Source organism: Mustela nigripes, chromosome 3 (genome assembly GCF_022355385.1).
Source record: "Mustela nigripes isolate SB6536 chromosome 3, MUSNIG.SB6536, whole genome shotgun sequence".
Lineage (NCBI taxonomy): Eukaryota > Metazoa > Chordata > Mammalia > Carnivora > Mustelidae > Mustela > Mustela nigripes.
The window spans coordinates 85,735,133-85,752,907 of NC_081559.1; the positions used below are offsets into that span (position 1 = coordinate 85,735,133).

A 17,775-nucleotide genomic window follows, 5' to 3' on the forward strand; every position below is an offset into this window, starting at 1 on the left:
TTTTTTTCATACCATTGTTTTATTTCCTATTTCTTTATTTTTTTTTAAGTCAATGTGGTGCTCTAAGTCATGACCCCAACCGAGATCTAAAGTTGCATGCTCCATCGACTGAACCAGCCAGGTGCCCCCTACTGTTGTTTTAATTTCAACACTGTATCTGTTCTAGGTAGTATGTGGGTTAAAAGCTGGTGTTTTACCAAATGTGTGTGCGCGCGCGTGTGTGTATATATATATGTATATATATGTATGAAGTTATTGGGGATTTTTTTTTTTTAAGATTTTATTTATTTATTTGACAGAGAGAAATCACAGAGAGGCAGGCAGAGGAGGAAGCAGGCTCCCTGCTGAGCAGAGAGCCCGATGCGGGACTCGATCCCAGGACCCTGAGATCATGACCTGAGCCAAAGGCAGCGGCTTAACCACTGAGCCATATATATATATGTATATATATATACATATGTATATGTATATATATACACACATGCACACACACACATATACACACATGCATACACATGTGCACACACACACAAATATATGGGAGAGAGAAAAATAAATAAAAATTTAAAAAGCTAGTGTTTTGACACCTGGTAAACTCAGGAATTCAGTTTTTTGATTATGTAAGTTATAATAAGCAATTTCACTAAGATGCATTACAGATTCTTAAATATATTTAGTTTGAAAAATGCTATAATTTCTAATATCAGCAAATTCAGTTCACGTGTATTCTGAGCAAAACTAACGGCAGCATCTTATCTTTTCTGCATACCATGATGGATATACATGCTTCTTACATTGGTTCTCAGGCACAAACAGGCATTATGAAATTGTCAGGTTACGGGGAACTAAAGAAGGTGCTGGACTATCTCTCTTATTGACAGAGTTGGAAAGTTGAGGTGCTGGTGAATTCAGTCAGGCCATTGTGCCTCACATTTTCCTTCATTAATACATTCATAGAATCTTCCAGTGGATTTCTGATCACAGTGATTCATTAGTTCTTCAGCAAAACAAATGAAGTGAATGATATGAATGTCAAAAGGCTTAACCTCTAAATTTTATATTTGCATGACTTTCTTAGCCATAGTAAGCCTCAATGTGGATAGACCTGGGGGTGCTCCACTTGCGAGCTAATGGTGGGGGTGCTGGCGTGAACAGAGTACTCTTATGGGTTGTATGTGGAACATTTGGCTAGCTTATACCTCCTGGACTTTCAGGAATTTCACAGAAGTCATTCCTAAGAAATGGTCTGTCTATAGTGGCCTTTGGAATCCCCAATAACTTCATGTAAATGTCCGTGTATAAAACATTTGGCAGTCTGTTTGCTACATAAATTTTCCATGTGGCCTGTGTTGGTATCCTATTTATCTTTTCATCTTTGGTGTCTAACTAATGTGATCAGTCAGTGTTGGTTGGATTAGTGAGTGAGTGAAAATACCGTGTTGTACATACGAATAGCCTATGGAACATACTATCTTTAGGAAAGAGTGAATCATAACAAACACTCTTAGCAAAAGAAAGGACTTTTACTCCTGCCATGCCCCCCCCCCCATTTTTTTCTCTCAGTATAATCCTAGGTCGATTATTCTTTTTTTCTTTTTTCTCTATAATAAGTAACTGTGATTTGACTTTAACTTTACCTTTTTACTATCAGTGCATCCAAAAGATTCTGTGAAAAAAGGCTACATTTTTTACTATGCTAAAGTTAAATTCTTCTTACTTTAAGTTGCAGTCTGGATCCATTTAGCTTAATTAGCTTTGGTTTCTAATGTTTTGTAACCCTTGTTTCTCCTCCTGTGCAGGACAGACTTTTCACCCTGTTTCAGGATAAGCCACACTTCCTTCATTCGGCCCTCATGCCTTGCTCTGAGCTCCAATCTCTTGAACTCCTGAGTTACTTCTGTTTTTGACTAACCAGTTTAGAATGAAGTCATATGCATTCCTATGTTTTGCAAAATGTGTGTCTCCATCTAGTTTGCAACTTCATTACTATGATTTTTAAATTTTACATATTTTAATGTTTTCATCTCTGGCATATGGCAGAATGCTAAGTACTTTGTAGTCACTCAGTAAAACTGTACAGACCAGTTAATCTGTAGCTTTACAATAGGAAAATAAACTCCCAAAGAGAGTGAGAAGGACAGATAGAGACAGAGAGGGTCAAAGGAAGGAAGGAGGGAAGATGGTAGGGAAGAGAGGAAGAAATGAAGGAAGGAAGCAGAGAAAGAAGGAAGAAAGGGAAAAAGGGAGGGAGGGAGGGCGGGTGAGCATGTTTTGTGAGATGGGGAAGAGCAATGACTTTTGGATTCGAAAAACGAGTTAAATCTGATTCTCCTTACGCACTTTGTAATCTTAGATGAATTTCATAATTTGGGTTTAAATGGTATTAGTATCTACCCGGTAAGCTTGTTGTAAGGGTTAAATTATGTAATACCCGTTAAGGGCTTTTGAGCACATTCTCTGATACATAATTCATGTTTAGCAAATGTTAGCTGACTCTGTTCTTTTGCAAGTGAGGCAAGTAAGGTTTAGAGAGCAGACCAAGGGTCATAGAGCCCGTAAATTGGGGAGAGAGGATTGAAACCCACGTTTTTCTTACTCCACAGCAGTATGTTTTCATTTGCTCCTCTGCCTTTTGGCTAAGATCAAGTGTAAAGCAGTGTTTTCAAACGTTAGTGTACATCAGAATCCCCTGAAGTCTCCTCAGAATAAGGATTGCTGAGCCCCCTCCTGGGTCACCAGTTCAGTAGGTCTGGGATGGGACCCGAGAATTTGCATTTAAACAAGTTCCCAGGGCCACTAGATCAGGGACCACACTTGGAGAACCAATGCTCTATCGCCCTATTTCTCCACCCTAGCTGGACAGAAGAAATCGCTTAAGGAGCTTCTAAAAAGTACTGATGAAACTAGAATCTCTATTGTAGAGCCTAAATATCAGCTTTTTTATTTTTTGTTTTATTCTTATTTTGTAAGCCCTCTAGGTGATTCTAATGTGCAGCCGGAATAAGAAACACGTCCCTGCCTAAAGCTAGAGGCTGCAGTTTTCCATTAGAACTAGGTACCAAGCAAAGCTCTGGCCTTGAACACCTCCTGGGTGCTCAGTGATGCAGGGCACCAGTAGTGTGGTGGTTTTGCCCTGTGATGTTTTAAAACAATTTCTTCAACCTAGAATCTTTTATTGTTTTACCTATTCTAATTATTTGTGTGTATTGTTTGCATTTTTCCATCCAGTTTCACTGTCAAATAATGTGGGTTCTGAATGCCTTTGTTAGTCTCTAGGGTAGACTTTATGTTAACATTTGGCGGAAACAACTATTTAGCACTAGGCGAAGTATAAAGTAGGTAAAGCAATGTATCTAGTTTTTAAAAAGGCAATCATTTTAGCAACTTGTTGGACTTTTAGAATTCTGATCCAAGTTTGTTCTTTTTTCTGAAATGCTGTTGGAGACCTTATGGTTTTATTTTGGGGCTGTTAGAACAGATAATGATAGTTGTGCACCCAGATGTACGTAAGTAAAAATGCAGTAGATTAATTGGTTAAAAAAAGGTCATTTCTTCTGTAATACGATTCAGTTGATAAATATATACAAACCAAGGCATGAAATCATTTACTGGATAAGAGTGGGCAAAATACCACATAATTTCATTAACTTTTAAGCAATGAAATTATAAATCCCTATGCAAATGATTAAGGTTATCATTGCCTATCACCCCCTTTTGATATATACAGACTGTTAATTCTTCTCTGTCCTGCTGAGTCTTATTAAAACTTCTGACTGATGTACTTTTATTAAAAGGTTTAGAATTTACCAATTTAAAGCACTTGCTTCACACTATCACCTCTAATTTAACTAGGCCATTAAACAGTATTTTGCAAAGTGGAAAAAGTCAATAGCTGTTTCTTTAAAAAAAATAATAAATTGAAATGAATTTAAACTCTGCTTGGAGGTGAGCAACTGCTGTATACTACTAGGTCTTTTGATAGTTGATTTGTTCCTTTAGTATGCAAATTTTAGGTTTACAAAGATCTACTGCTTTTATTTAAGCAATATGCCTGGAGGCTAGATTGGTAAGCTTTAGGGAGATATCTAGTTTGGTGTGAAATAAATAGTTGTTAAAGGATCACATGAATTGGGTCCCAGAAGATAAAGAGTAGAGCTGAGACAGATTGAGAAAAACTGACTGTATCTCATTTCATTTGGCTAAAAATACCACTAAATTAAAAATGAGGACAATGAATGATGGCACCGCAAAGAAAAGTGATGCGAATAAGCCTTTTTTTTTTTTTTTTTTTTTTTTTGAAAAGTTCTGACTGGCAAGAAGTTGAAAGGAAAGGGCTTACTACGTCCCTGACTAAAGGAGTTTACTCATCATTTTGGAAGGCTAGACTCAAGGGCTTTCGAGTTTTGGGAGAGTAGATGCTTGGTCCAGGAGGAAGGAATGGGTTCTTCCGCTGGCCAGTCAGCAGCATCACTTCTGGTCAGTGAGAAAATGACAGAGCATCTTCACATGCAAAAGAAAAGGCCTCTGGGTTGCCATTTTAGGTTGCAGCCTATGAGTAATCTGGTTTGCAAGTTTAAAGCAAATGTTGTCATGGTTTTCTATCTTTGGGGAAGCTTGATGTCACCAGTCTTTTGCATCTCTGATTTTCAAGTGCATTATAAAGAAAAGACAAAGTAAAAAATTATAAAATATATTTCTGTGTTGATCACTTTATAATCCTCTTTTCCTTTTTTTTAAGTGCTTCTATCTGCCTTTTGGGATGTTTTTAAGTACTTGGGCTCTTAGAGATACAATATTTGAACAGCATCATGTAGCAGTTAAAATGTCCTCTTTATATGCTTGTTAGTTGTGTATACCTGGTGGTGGGTGGTGAGGAATGGAGGACAGGGGTGGTGAAGAGGTGTGAAGATGGAATGCTAGTCTTCCACTGAGGCTGGAAGTCCCTAAGCCCTTTTATCATCAAGGACCCCCCCCCCCCCACCATGCAGTATATATGTATGAATTAATAGATTTCCTTACCTTTTCCTGTTCAGCATCATTTTGTTTATTTTTATTTTGGATTTTAAGATTATCTTAAAAACTTTTAAATTGTCATTGCATTCACTGGATTCAAATTCAAAAAGTGGCAAGGGCTATGAGATCTCCCTCTTATGCCCTGGTCCCTCAATACTTTCTTTATACACAGCTAATCAGTGTGTGTGTATGTGTGCGTCTTTGTTTCTAGAGACATGTAGACACATAGAATATATTTATTTTTGTTCATGTGTTGATTTATATACTTGTGAACATTGTATTTTGGAAGTTTTTGAAAAAAATGCCAAACTGCCCTTAAAAATATAGGTCATATAGTCTTATTCAGGCATGAATTATTTCTATTAGCTTTTTATAACATTGGAATTAGTTTAAGATCTGCCCCTCACACTCCCCCAACCTGCACTTTGTGAAGCAGAATTGCGTGCGAATCTCTCGGAGGTTCTATGGGTATGTGTCAAGTTCTGTGTTTGCTCTGTAGCCTCAGTGGGCATGGGGTGTTTCTGAAGTCCTTACTGTTTATGTCCACACAGAAATGCTTTCTTGTTCTTGAGGAATTCTCATTTGTACACATTGTGCTCAGAGCAGATTCCTTTATGTCTTCTTTCCTTATTCCTTCCTTATACTCTCCTCTACTCACTTAGTTTTACTTCTAAATTTACATTTTTTGTGAGCTTTTATATTTGTATTCATATTTGGTTTTATTTAATTTAACTTTTTTTTCCCCTCTGATCTTAGTTGAGTGTGTAAGTTTAAGAGTACTAGGAACCATCTGAGACTTGTCTTCTTTTAAATTTTACTTCTATCGAGTCAGCAAAAGGTACTGATTGAGAGTGTGGGATCTCAAGCCAGATTGCTTGGTTTGAGGCCTAGGAACATGACCTTGGGAAAGTTACTTAAGTTCTTTCTGCTTTAGGTTTCTTACTTTGTTCAATGGGGTATAACAGTATCATCTACTTTAAGAGATGCAGTGATTAAATTACACTGTTGCATTGTGCCTTTCATATGTTAGCTATTTGTATTTTTATGATATAGTTGTGATTATATTTGATTTTTATAGGATATAATTTAGCATTTTTAACATTATAATTTTAAATATATTTGCATATATTTTAAGGAAACTTACAAATCTTCATTCTAGGATGTAGCCTTCTCTTTTATTTATTTATTTTTTAAAGACGTTATTTGACAGAGAGAGACACAAGCAAGAGAGGGAATACAAGCAGGGGGAGTGGGAGAGAGAGAAGTAGGCTTCCCACCCAGCAAGGAAGCCGGATGTGGGGCTTGATCCCAGCACCCTGGGATCATGACCTGAGCCAAAGGCAGACGCTTAAAGACTGAGCCACCCAGATGCCCCTACCCTTCTCTTTTAAACAGTTAGAATGACTCTATAAGCTATCAAGATAAAATAGTAAGTTCTTTGTGTAAGGGTGATTGAGAATTAAAAAAAAAACAAAATCAATTCTCTTTCTCTTGTTTGCTAAGAATATTGTGTATTTTTTTATAGTGTTATTATGTGTGTGTGTGTGTGTTTAGAGCACCACTGTTCAATAGAGTTGTAATGCAATAATGTAAAATTTTCTAGTGACCACATTAGACAAATGAAAATAAATATATTTAATTAATTTTGTTAATATATTTTATTTAAACCTATATATCTAAATTCTTATCATTGCAACATGTAATCAATATAAAATTATTGAGCTATTTTACATTCTTATTTTTGCATTAAATCTTTGAAATCTATTGTGTATTTTCTACTTAACAGCACATTTCATTGAAGACTAGCCACATTTCAAGTGTCCAACAGGCACATGTGGCTAGTGGTTACAGTATTAGCATCGTTATAGTATATAAACTACTTTTAGTTTGTTCTCTTAGGTTAGGGAGGTTTTTTAATATTTTGCAACAAATGATAAAGCTAGATGCATAGATGCAGGCAAATGGAAGTGTAAGCTTGTAGTGGGAAGAGAGCTATAGGAGAGGTTAGTGAATATATAGATGATAATTGAAATCTTGAAGTCAAGATTTCAAGTCAAGTCAAGACAGAAGAAAACCATAATATCCCTAGGGATAAAGCTCTAGGGAATTCCTAGGAAAGGAACCAGGCTAAAATAGGGAACACACCTCGTAGGCTGGAGAAGAGCTGCAAGTTGGTGGCATCCTGGACACCAATGGAAGTGAGTTTCAAGGAGGCATGGTGGGCGGGACTGCCAAATGCCACCGTCTAGCTGAGAGAGGGGTGAAAATAGGTCATTATTAGCAAACCTTAGCAATGGCTGTTTCAACACAGTGATGGCTAAGTAAGCCAGGTTGTGGTAGTTTGAGCATTGCTTGGAAGTTGAAGTAAAGGCAGTGGGTCTATATTGTTGTTTTATGAATCTTGGCAGGATAGTTGGTAGTATTGAAAGAAGTGTGCTATTCATGAAGGAGAAGGAGCCAGTGGAGAGAAAAAGATTCAAGGTAGAGGAAAAGGTGAAGAATGATGGAGCAATTTTTTAGGAAAGTCATGAATGGATAGGGTTCAGTGCACAGGCAGAGGGATTAGTAATGGAACAGAAGAGGGTGAATTGTGAAAGAGGTGTGAAAGCATTATGAGACAGGTGAATTTGTATATGATAGAGTGGGTTCTAAGTTGTAGGCAACAGCTAGTTTAAGTTGTAGACAGCTAGCTAGTTTAAGCAAAAAGGGATATGTTTACACACTACTTAATTTCCAAAAGTGCCAAGAAACTAACCTTGACTATTAATAAGCTGGGAACAGCATAAGCCAAGGGAAACATCCAGTTACCCTATTTTAGTAGAAAATCTATTGTTACTTTCTACTTGGGAACCTGTGATACCAGGGATCATTCAATTAGGCTATCTAGCTGATTGTCTCAGAAGAACAAAATGCTTTCACTACAATATTTGATCTACTTGGAGGTGGTCACCACCTTGATTTACTTCTGTTTTCTAAGTCTTACATGGATTTTTCTGTTTGTCTGAATCCATGTCCCATAGAAGGCATGATGCAAATGCATCTGGGAAATGGAATTTTTAGCTTTGGAGGAAGCTAGAGAGGATGCTAGAGATGGAGTGCAGCTTATGTGGTTCTGGCTCTGATCTTTCATGAATTGGAGTCAAGACTGACCCAGGGCAGCAGTCTTCTGAATATTTGAGCAGCCTGGGTGAACCCTCTACAAAATAGCTCACACATAACCCTGTTAAGTGGATTCTGGCCATTTGGCAAGAGGCCATGAGGACCGCTCCATAGAGCTGTTTGTCCTCCTGATGTGGCAGCTGAGTTCACCCAGAGTGAGTGATCCAAAAGAGCAAGGAGCTAGCTGTAATATCTTTTAGGACCTAAACTCAGAAGTCAGAAACCCTCACTTCCAGGGCATTCTGATTTTTGTGTACCAACCCTCATGCGTAAGAAGGAGCTACCAACGTCATGAATTTCCTAAGATGAGGATTTGGGGGAGCTCTTGGAGGTTGGCTCCCATGCCTCCTCACATTCCCCATTGCCTGACTTTCTTTAACAGCAGAAATTGATCAAAGTTATCTGTAGAAGGGAAAAACAACTTTTAAAAAATAGAATGAAACATGCCAAGAATTCAGATACAATGTGGTTCTGGGTTACATCTTAAGGTTACAAAGTGCATGGGATCTGCCAGTTTTTTAAAAGATTCAGAAATGCTGTTCAGTTACTTGTTCTCAGGCTTTCTTTTCTCAAGGCAGAGAGCATATCATAAAATCATAACTCAGCTAGGTGTATGTATTTTGATGTTTGGAGATAATGAGGTTGTGATACTTTGTCTTCCAGAATAGCTCTCTTGTCCTCGTCTCTGAAATGAAGAGGTTTGACTAGCTGTCCCTATGGTCCTTTCTCAGTCTCCATTCCTTAAGACCCTGACTAACTTCGAGAATTGGAGCGAACATCTCTGTGACATACTAGATAGATGAAAGGCATTCATTCTACCATGCCTGGGACACATCATCTGACTTCTTTCATATCATGTATTGAAATGATATTGCTGTTTATGCCTCCCTGCATCCTTCCTCCCCCGCCCCGAATTAAACTCCAGCCAGGCAAATTTTGTCCTTGTTCACCACTGAGTTCCCAAAAAACCAGGGCAATGCCTGGTAGATGCTGAGGGGATGAATGTCTAAAGAAATTATTTTTCAAGAAAATATACCACAAGATCATTATTTGTAAAAGGCCATTTAAAAAATTTTGCTTGGCTTATGTCTTCTCAGCCTTTCCCTTATGTTTTTTATCATTTTTTTCTGTTATTTTTTGGTGACACTCCTGCTCAGGGTTCTTTCTATGGCTGCGAATGTTTTTGTCTTATTCACAGTTGGTGCCTGCAAGGTTCTCCATCTTGATTTCTTTCTGATAGAAGCTATTTGGGCTCTGGGACCACTGTTTAGGGAAACTTTTAAGAGATGCATTTGGGGGGGCGCCTGGGTGGCTCAGTGGGTTAAAGCCTCTGCCTTCGGCTCAGGTCATGATCCCAGGGTTCTGGGATCGAGCCCCGCATCGGGCTCTCTGCTCAGCGGGGAACCTGCTTCCTCCTCTCTCTCTGCCTGCCTCTATGCCTCCTTGTGATCTCTGCCTATCAAACAAATAAATAAAAAATCTAAAAAAAAAAAAAAGAGATGCATTTGGTAATCCCGTGATTTTGTGTTATATTTTCTGTCTGGGAGCCACATTTCCTATTGCTTTGCCAGCTCCTCCTTTTGCTTGTCATGTAGGATCCTTTTTGGGTGAGTTACTGTGTTAGTCTTGACCCTGTCAGTATTGATATACCTAAGGATTCTGACTTTAATATATATAGAACAGGAAAGTCACAATATCCACCCTTGGGTATAAGGTAAGAACTTGTTCTCTTCATTCTGCATGGCTTGCAGAGAAGTTAAGTAACAGTTTAAACCTGATCTGATGCTGTTAGAGAAAGTAGTGTTAAGGTACGTTAAGGTATGTACCCCAGATACGGAAGTGTCTCTATACCTCCATTGTTTCCCTGGAGTGAAAACCCCAGACCTGGACTGATTATCCATATGCATTCCAACATGTCTCTGAGATCTTAGATTGTCCTCAGCAGAGGTTCTTGACAGTTTTTTGGATTATGGAACTTTTTGGCAAGTCTGACAAACTATTGATCTTTTCTCCAGAGAGACATCCATTTACATAAACCCACAAATTTTACACATATCATTCAGAAGTACATAGACTCCACATACCAAGGATAAGGACCTCTAATCTGAATTCTTCTTATTGTTTTTGAGTTAGAATTGATTTGGGAAGCCTTGGAAAGTTTGGGGATGGGGGAAAGCTCTTACCAGTTAAGACTCCAAACATCTCTCTCCTTGGAGGTTCTTCTTTCATCTTCTTTCATCATAGGAATCGGATTCCCATCCAAGAATCAGACTATTGGGTCGTTCAGGTAAACTCTTACCCAGGTCAGGATTCAGAATTCCGCCTGGGCTTATTTTCAAAACAACATCTTAATTATGTCCTTTGATCTCACAGGTATCCCTGCATTAGCCTGATTGGATATATGTAAAGAGAAAAATTAGTACCTCTGGATCATCAGGTAAGCAAATGGGACTTTGTTTTAATTTCTCCATTGATTCAGTCCTCTGTCAGTATGTGGCCATTTCCTATCATCTGTTCTTTCTTTACTACAGTGTGGGTCAGTGAGATGATAAATATTTCTAGAGAAGGAAGCAGCCATTCCTGAGTTTTACAAGATTACTTCATCTGCTGCTTGAAGTCAGTTTTCTTTATTTTAATTTTATCTCATTATTATTTCATACATTCACACTTCTATACCAGATAAAAATTCCCTGCTCTTCTTTTTATGTATATACTTTGGAGAGTTGTGGACAGCTCTCATATTGTTCCTTGGTTGTCAGCCAAGTTATACACATTTAACTCCTTTAATCTTTCTTTGTAATTCAGTTAGCTTGGTTGCTTTTTCTAGATTTTCCCCTATTTCATCTGCATCATTAAAAAACAGAGAAAACACGTTATCGCCTGGCTTCTTCTACACCTTTCATTCTTTTTATTTCCTGATTTTGCATCAGATTCCTTGTTGAACTAAAGCCATCCAGGCATCATTCTTTGCACCACTTTGGCACGACATGAATGCCTTTTCTATAACTATCAGTGTCCCATGCAGTTATAGCATCATTGGTATATCCCAGATGGAAGAAAGGAAATGGGAAAGGGGAACAGTGAGGAGCAAAATAATGCATTTTTTGATTCTGTGGCAGACCGGCCCTTGCCATCCATAGCAAATCATTGTACCTGCAACCTTGATCACAGGCTTTGTCCTCCTACAGGGTTGTGCGCGATACTAATTTGAATAACGAGAAGCACGGACTGTGTACTGTTGGAGGTTTGGCCACCGTTCTTACCCGCTTTCTTTTCCACACTCTCCCCCTCCTACTGCCTTCCCCAACAGTGATCATGACTCGCTATCAGAATCTGTGGCCATGCACAAAACTGGGCGGGGGATCATTTTGTTGGAAATTAGATAGGCTCAGGTGGTCATGCTCCACGCCTGTGTGTGTAACATCTGAGGCAAGTGCTTTAGTTCTTGCTATTTCTGTAACAGTCGTTGGTCTTCTTTTAACAGCTGATTCAGTGGAGATGGGCAGGAGGAAGGGACTAGTGGACCTTTGGTGCTATTCATCAATGCTGTACTAGTTTCACAACTCTTTTCCTGTCCTGATGGGCAGGGAGAAGCATACTGCTTCTAGATGATGCTGAGCTTAGTGTAAAATATGCCAGCATGGGATCTGGGCTTGTCACAGTTCATTTTTTCTTTTCATTTGGTTTGTAGGAAATGGACTTCTACCTCTACTTATCTTGTGCATTAGAGAGAAAAGGGTCATACCTCTAGGAGCTAATGGCTTATTGGTGTTTTTAGTCACCAGATTCAGGTGGTATATTTAGTTGAAGTTTCCAACAGCTCACACTTGGCTTTCTCATTTGTGTTAGCTTTTCTTCTAGTACAGAATTGAATAGGATAGAAGAGACGGTTTTCCTGTTTGTGTCTGTGGTAACTTTCTAGATGATTTGTGGTTTAATTCTTTAAACATTTTTGATCATTTATCACCTCTTTCCCTGTAAAGGCGTAAAATATTCCGATTATACTGTTATAATCTTTTAATCAGATTATTTAAGTTTGGAGAAATCACGGTCCAAATAACAGCTGACACAGTTGCCTCTGAATAGTGACCTAAAAATTGTGACACTTCTAGTAGTTCTTTTTTTGCCTGATTTTAGACAAGATCATGTCTGTCATTCACCTGTCAGATTTTAGACAAGCTCATGTGATTGTGATTCACATATTTCTTGGTCTCAAGCTTCTTAAACAGGTAAGTATATAACCTGGACCCCTTTTAAGTCTGATTTTTAAAAAATGGTCATCCTTCCTGTGGGCTTTCAACTGCCGACAATATTGTTTTCCAGCTAATTTCTTTAGGCAAATGATAGATTCTTCAGCACAACTTTTGTTTCTTGAGTCTTTTCAGGACTTGTCAAACAAAACAAAATGCTAACCTGACTTTAAGGGGAGAAAAATCCACCTCCCCCCGCCCCGTACTATATTATTCTTTGTTCTCTATGTGCATCAAAGTGACAATCCCACACTGTCTCAATTGAGGGAGTCTAGCACAAAATAAAAAACAGCCTGGCACTGTTCTAGGCTGGCAGCCAAAATGTTTTGTGTAGCTTGGTTCTGGCAGTGGTTTTCATGAGGCAGAGGGTCGGCCCTCCCAGCACCACTGAAGGAAGCAGGCAGCCTTAGTCTTCCCTCCTTATCCCATTTCTTTTCCTTCGTTTTCCTCTTTCTTCACTGAAAAAAAAACCCAAAACAATATTTCTTAAATAGAAACATCGCTCTCCTCACAATCTCCACGTTTGCTAAGCAGCATTGTTCCTTCCAGAAGCTTGTGTTAGATTTCCCTTTTCCAGCTCTAAGAGATTTTCTTCACAGTTGCGTTTTTGCCACACTTCTTAGAAAACCCTCCTGAATATTGCTAACTTTGGTCATGTTGACATAGTGGGAATTGGTGGGAATCTTGTCTCCCTTCATAGCTTCTTATTTGAATGGAAACTTTTGAATGACACTTGCTTGTAGTATTATGGATCTTAAGCCAAGATATTTCTTGTTGAGACCAAAAAGTCTGCCACTGTTTTCTATTTTTGTCTAAAACTCAGGGTCAGCTCATAGCTTTTACAGATTGAAGACTCATTTTTAGAATGTCTGATAATTGTTGCTAGGCGAGCAAATGAACTTCCATGAAATATACAGGTGTGTATTTAAAATGTTTTCCTTTGAAGTGAAAATGCAAGATAGAACACAGTGTTTTTAGGTTTCCCAATTCTCTCTAAATTATATCTAGTGATCTATTATTACAAGGGGTGTGAAAATGTAGCATTATGATTTTTAAGTGATGATTTGAGCAGGAGACTAGGTTTTCACTATGAGCAAGCATTCTACAAAATTTCGTAGAAGTTCCTCAAAATGTAAATGTGTTTGCTGTTTTATTAAACAAAATCAAATGACTGACTTTCAAGTGGTCTATTTTAAAAGTTAGTGTTTTGCAATCGAGATAAGAATAAATAGGCAGAATATGTTTTCTAAGGAGGAGATTGATATTATTTTGACTGATTTTTATTTTAAAAGGTTGTCAATGAATTTTGGCAATAAGAAAATTACTTTGGGAGGAAAAACTCATGAGCTTTTGTAATAGTGCAACACATGTGACTGAAGAAAAGTAAATAGTGGCTCCTGTTAGAGGTACTAATGGGAAGAATTTTTATATGCCATATACGCTGGGAAATATATCTATTTATACAGTAAGATCAACTTGTACAATCTAAGAGCTGTTTTTTCCCTAGAGATCTATTTTTAATTTAGAAAATGCTTTAAAATCATGAAAAGGGTTTGTAAAACAGGTATAGGAGAATTATGCATTAAATAAACTCACCTGTTATTTTCTCTCATTCTCAAGACAGGTTCAGCAACATATTGGCTCATTAATTTAACAAAACAAACAAGTACTCACATTGCTTTGTATGTATAATGCACATGTTAATAAATGCTACAGTTATCCACCCCCCCATGCTGTTTTTTTAAACTTGTATTTAAGTGCCTATTTCTGTAGAGTAGCTAAGATGAATCTGGGTGGAATGCTTGTTAAGTTTTATCAATTAAATCTTTCGGTCAGTATTTTATGTTTCAGAATTACTACATTTTTTAGAAGGGAAGCCAGTGAAACTTTTTTCTCTTGGTCCCGTTAAGTGTATGACTGTCTTGAATCCTTCTATGCCAAGGTGTGATAATAGAGACCAAAACTTACTCTCTATGTTCACATGTATTGAATAATGTTCATTGCATATTAAATACTATGCATCAACTTTAAGTACATTTTCTCCAGTGGTATGATTTTTATTTGCAATTAAGCCCTTTGTCTTTTCTGCGGTAGGAACATATCTTTCAGTGACTTAGGAATTGCAACATGAATTGTTGTATTTATTTGTTTATTCCAACTATACACAGAGGCATAGTAGAAATATATTTAAGATCTGTGATGTTTGAGTATTTGAGCAGTTGTTGCTGTTGCTGTTTTGGTAAATGCTATTGAGTTTTTTATTTTTGTAGGTAATAAATTTTACAGTTTTGTTTAATTCTGAACATACATCAAAGCTCTTATATCTTTATAGATAAATGTTACACAGTTTGTAGGAATTATTGTATAGTAACTTAATCATTATATTTGTAGCAACATGGAAAAATAGCATTATTGAAGGATGCCAGCAATGTTGGATAAATACTAAATTTATTATTTTAACTAGGATTTTATTTTATTGTATTAAATATCATATTTATAATTATGGATGGTGTTTTCATTTCATTTGAATATCAGTACAGGTCTTGAACATTACTCCTGGGTAGGTGGTTTGAATATTTTGTTTGATATCAAATATTGGTAACATGTAAGATATTGATTTCTAAGTTTAAATATTAGTCATCTTTCCTTACACATATGGTACACACTTCAGTGTTAAATTTCTTTAGAGAGTATTGCATGAAAGTGTATGTGCTAATTCAGTTGTGTGATTCCCCCTCTAATTTTTGAGACATTTTAATTCTCCCTGCTCGACATATTATCATTCCGTAGAATACTGTCACAAGTATGTCATATGTTTTCTGTGGCATCTCACACTGCTCACTTTTTATCCATAGTACCATATGAGTTCCCCCTTTTTCAGGTTTACACTGCATATTTTAAGCTGCTGATAGTGTAAGTACATTGCAAGGTAAAGTGACATTTAGCTTTTTGAGCTAGGCTCATTTTTAGCATGAGAGCAGGGTGGTTTTTGTTTTTGTTTTTTTTCCCCCTTTTTCCTCTGCCCTAAATCTTCCTGTATTTCCTGTTAAAACAAAGAAATTCAACAAACAAGCAAACAAAGAAATTCAGAGATTTGGCTACAGCAGCAATTGAAATGCATCAAAAAGTGGCTACTACAATACAGTTTTATTAATGAATGATCTACATTGGTTCCAGCTGTGTCCATGTGATTAGGCCTTCACCAGGCAGCAATGGGTATTTCCCTATTGCTTTTATTTGATTTCCAAGAATGTGTCATCTGTTACATCAGCCCCTGCCAATATGCCCCCTGTAAAAGTGTTTTGTTTTCTTTTTCCTTCCAAATTTCTGAAGCATAAGTTGAATACCCACACATATCCCTGCCGAAATATTGTTTCTAGTGAATAGTGGCCTAGGTTTCTATGCCTGGTGTTGCATACCAAAATTCCAGAATATAAATTAAAGTAAATGTTTATTAAGTTTATCAGTAAATTCTCAGAAGTGTGGTTGCCTGGTAATGCTAAAGATAGACTATTTTCGCTTTTACGTTTCCATCTTAATATTTTATTACAGTGGTATAATGTGTTATAGAGGTGGACAAGCTTGCAGATTGAAGTGGGGATCGTCCAGATTGTTCCCTTCCCTGGACCATATGGTATAGTTCTAAAAGCCTTTTGTATGCTGTCTGTTCAGTTTATTGTAAACTCAATCTTTAGTGCACCTAAAAAGATAACCAAATAAAAATGGGCACGAGAAAAAGGACCTCATATCACGTAGGGCCCCCAGAAACACTTGTTTTAAAGGGGAGAACTGCAGATGAAATTGAAGCTGAGATGAGATAAACAAAGGAGGCTTGTCATTCTCTGAATATGCTTTTGAGTTCACATGGATTGTCCAAGCTTGCCTTCGAATGCTGGTTTTAAAATGAAGGAATTTATGTTATCTGACTATTCTTATTCTCCTTATAGTTCCCATTCCCGAAGTCTCATGAAGAAGAGGATGTAGCTCTTATCTGTTTTACAGAGGAAGCTTCTACCTAGGAACAGGGCCAAAAAATATATAAGCCCCAGGTTTTATGAATATATAGGGTTTTTTTTTTTTTTTGACTGATTTCAGTGATAATTTAGGGCTGGAACTTTCAATGATTTCATCCTTATAACCATTACCCCTACTCAGAGATCATTGAAAAGTTTCTAACTCCTTTTCATCCTCCCTTGCACCCCTCCCCACTTGACCTATCATGGTTCCATAATTCTATTTTAGGAAAATGGGATAAGAAATTGCTTATCCCATATGCTAAGACTCTTTAAAAGCTGGGAATGAGATGATTTCTCCTGACTCTCACTCCCCTTCTCTCCAAAGTAAGCTACTGTTTGAGAAGAGCATTAGACATTACCCATTGCTTTTTGGCACAAGAGATTTATGCTGAAATTCTACCAAATGAGTTGGGGGGGGGGAGCCTGTGAAGAGCATGATTCTTTACTCTGTCATTACCCTGAACCACTGAAAGGGTAACTGAGAGGAACTCAAATGTTATTGGAATGTGTAATTTCCTTTTGAATGGCCACAGTGAAATATGTTTGAACAAAAAAGGCAGAAAAAGTATATGTGGCTCGTGGAGCTGATGGTGATGGAAATTAATGAATCTTTCCAGTTCCCTATGATTGAAATTATTCCAAGAATGGTGCATATTCAAAATCTGTCCAACAGAAACCTATAGAGGGTATTATCTTAAGGAGTTTACTCAATATAGGTAGAATCGCACAATAATTTAGTAATGCTGGTGGTAAGTTAGACACAACATAATTTTGGGATTTTTTCAAGTTTAAAAAATTTTAAAAACAGAGTAACTGATTTCAAGTTGCTGAGGAAGTCTTTCCTATTTAAAAGAAATACTGTTATCTTGTGGTCTTTCATTTATTTGGCAGCTACTTTCTTAAGTGCTCCCACAATTGAAAACATAGTTTATATTTTGAAATAAGCTAGGTCCCTTGTTCCTTCCCTCTCTCTCTATTCTCTTTACTTATTCCTTTCTTCCTAACCTTTGGCTGTTTGTTTGTATGTGCATATTACATACATGAATGATATATACCACTCTATAAAAGATGTTATAGATTTGAGGATCAGTGAGGAAGAGAAATAAAAATCTTGTAATGACTTTGCAACAAATGGATTTCTGTGGAGGAATTAGAACATGCTTATTTAAGTAATCTACAGTATTGAAAATTGTAGAAACGTAAATTCAAAATTGTTTTTATTTCTTCTAGCTAGGAAGAACTAGATCATAGCCTAAATCAAGTTGGAAAGTCTAACTCAAGTAACTCTTAGCTGCAGCTTCCTTTTAATGGTAAAAATGCTTCTGGCCTCAGGTAGT

General features: G+C 37.2%; 1 protein-coding gene across 17 annotated transcripts in view; it reads left to right on the forward strand.

The window, feature by feature from the left end:
• GTDC1 (glycosyltransferase like domain containing 1) overlaps positions 1-17,775 on the forward strand; it is a 422,749-nt gene that overhangs the window by 89,253 nt on the left and 315,721 nt on the right. For 15 of the 17 annotated variants that reach the window (XR_009403155.1, XR_009403157.1, XR_009403156.1 and 12 more), the window contains one exon: positions 10,546-10,609. The exons of the other annotated variants lie outside the window; for them this stretch is intronic. The gene's annotated coding sequence lies outside the window, so the exon portion shown is untranslated. The remainder of the gene's footprint in view (positions 1-10,545; positions 10,610-17,775) is intronic. 17 annotated transcript variants of the gene reach the window in all.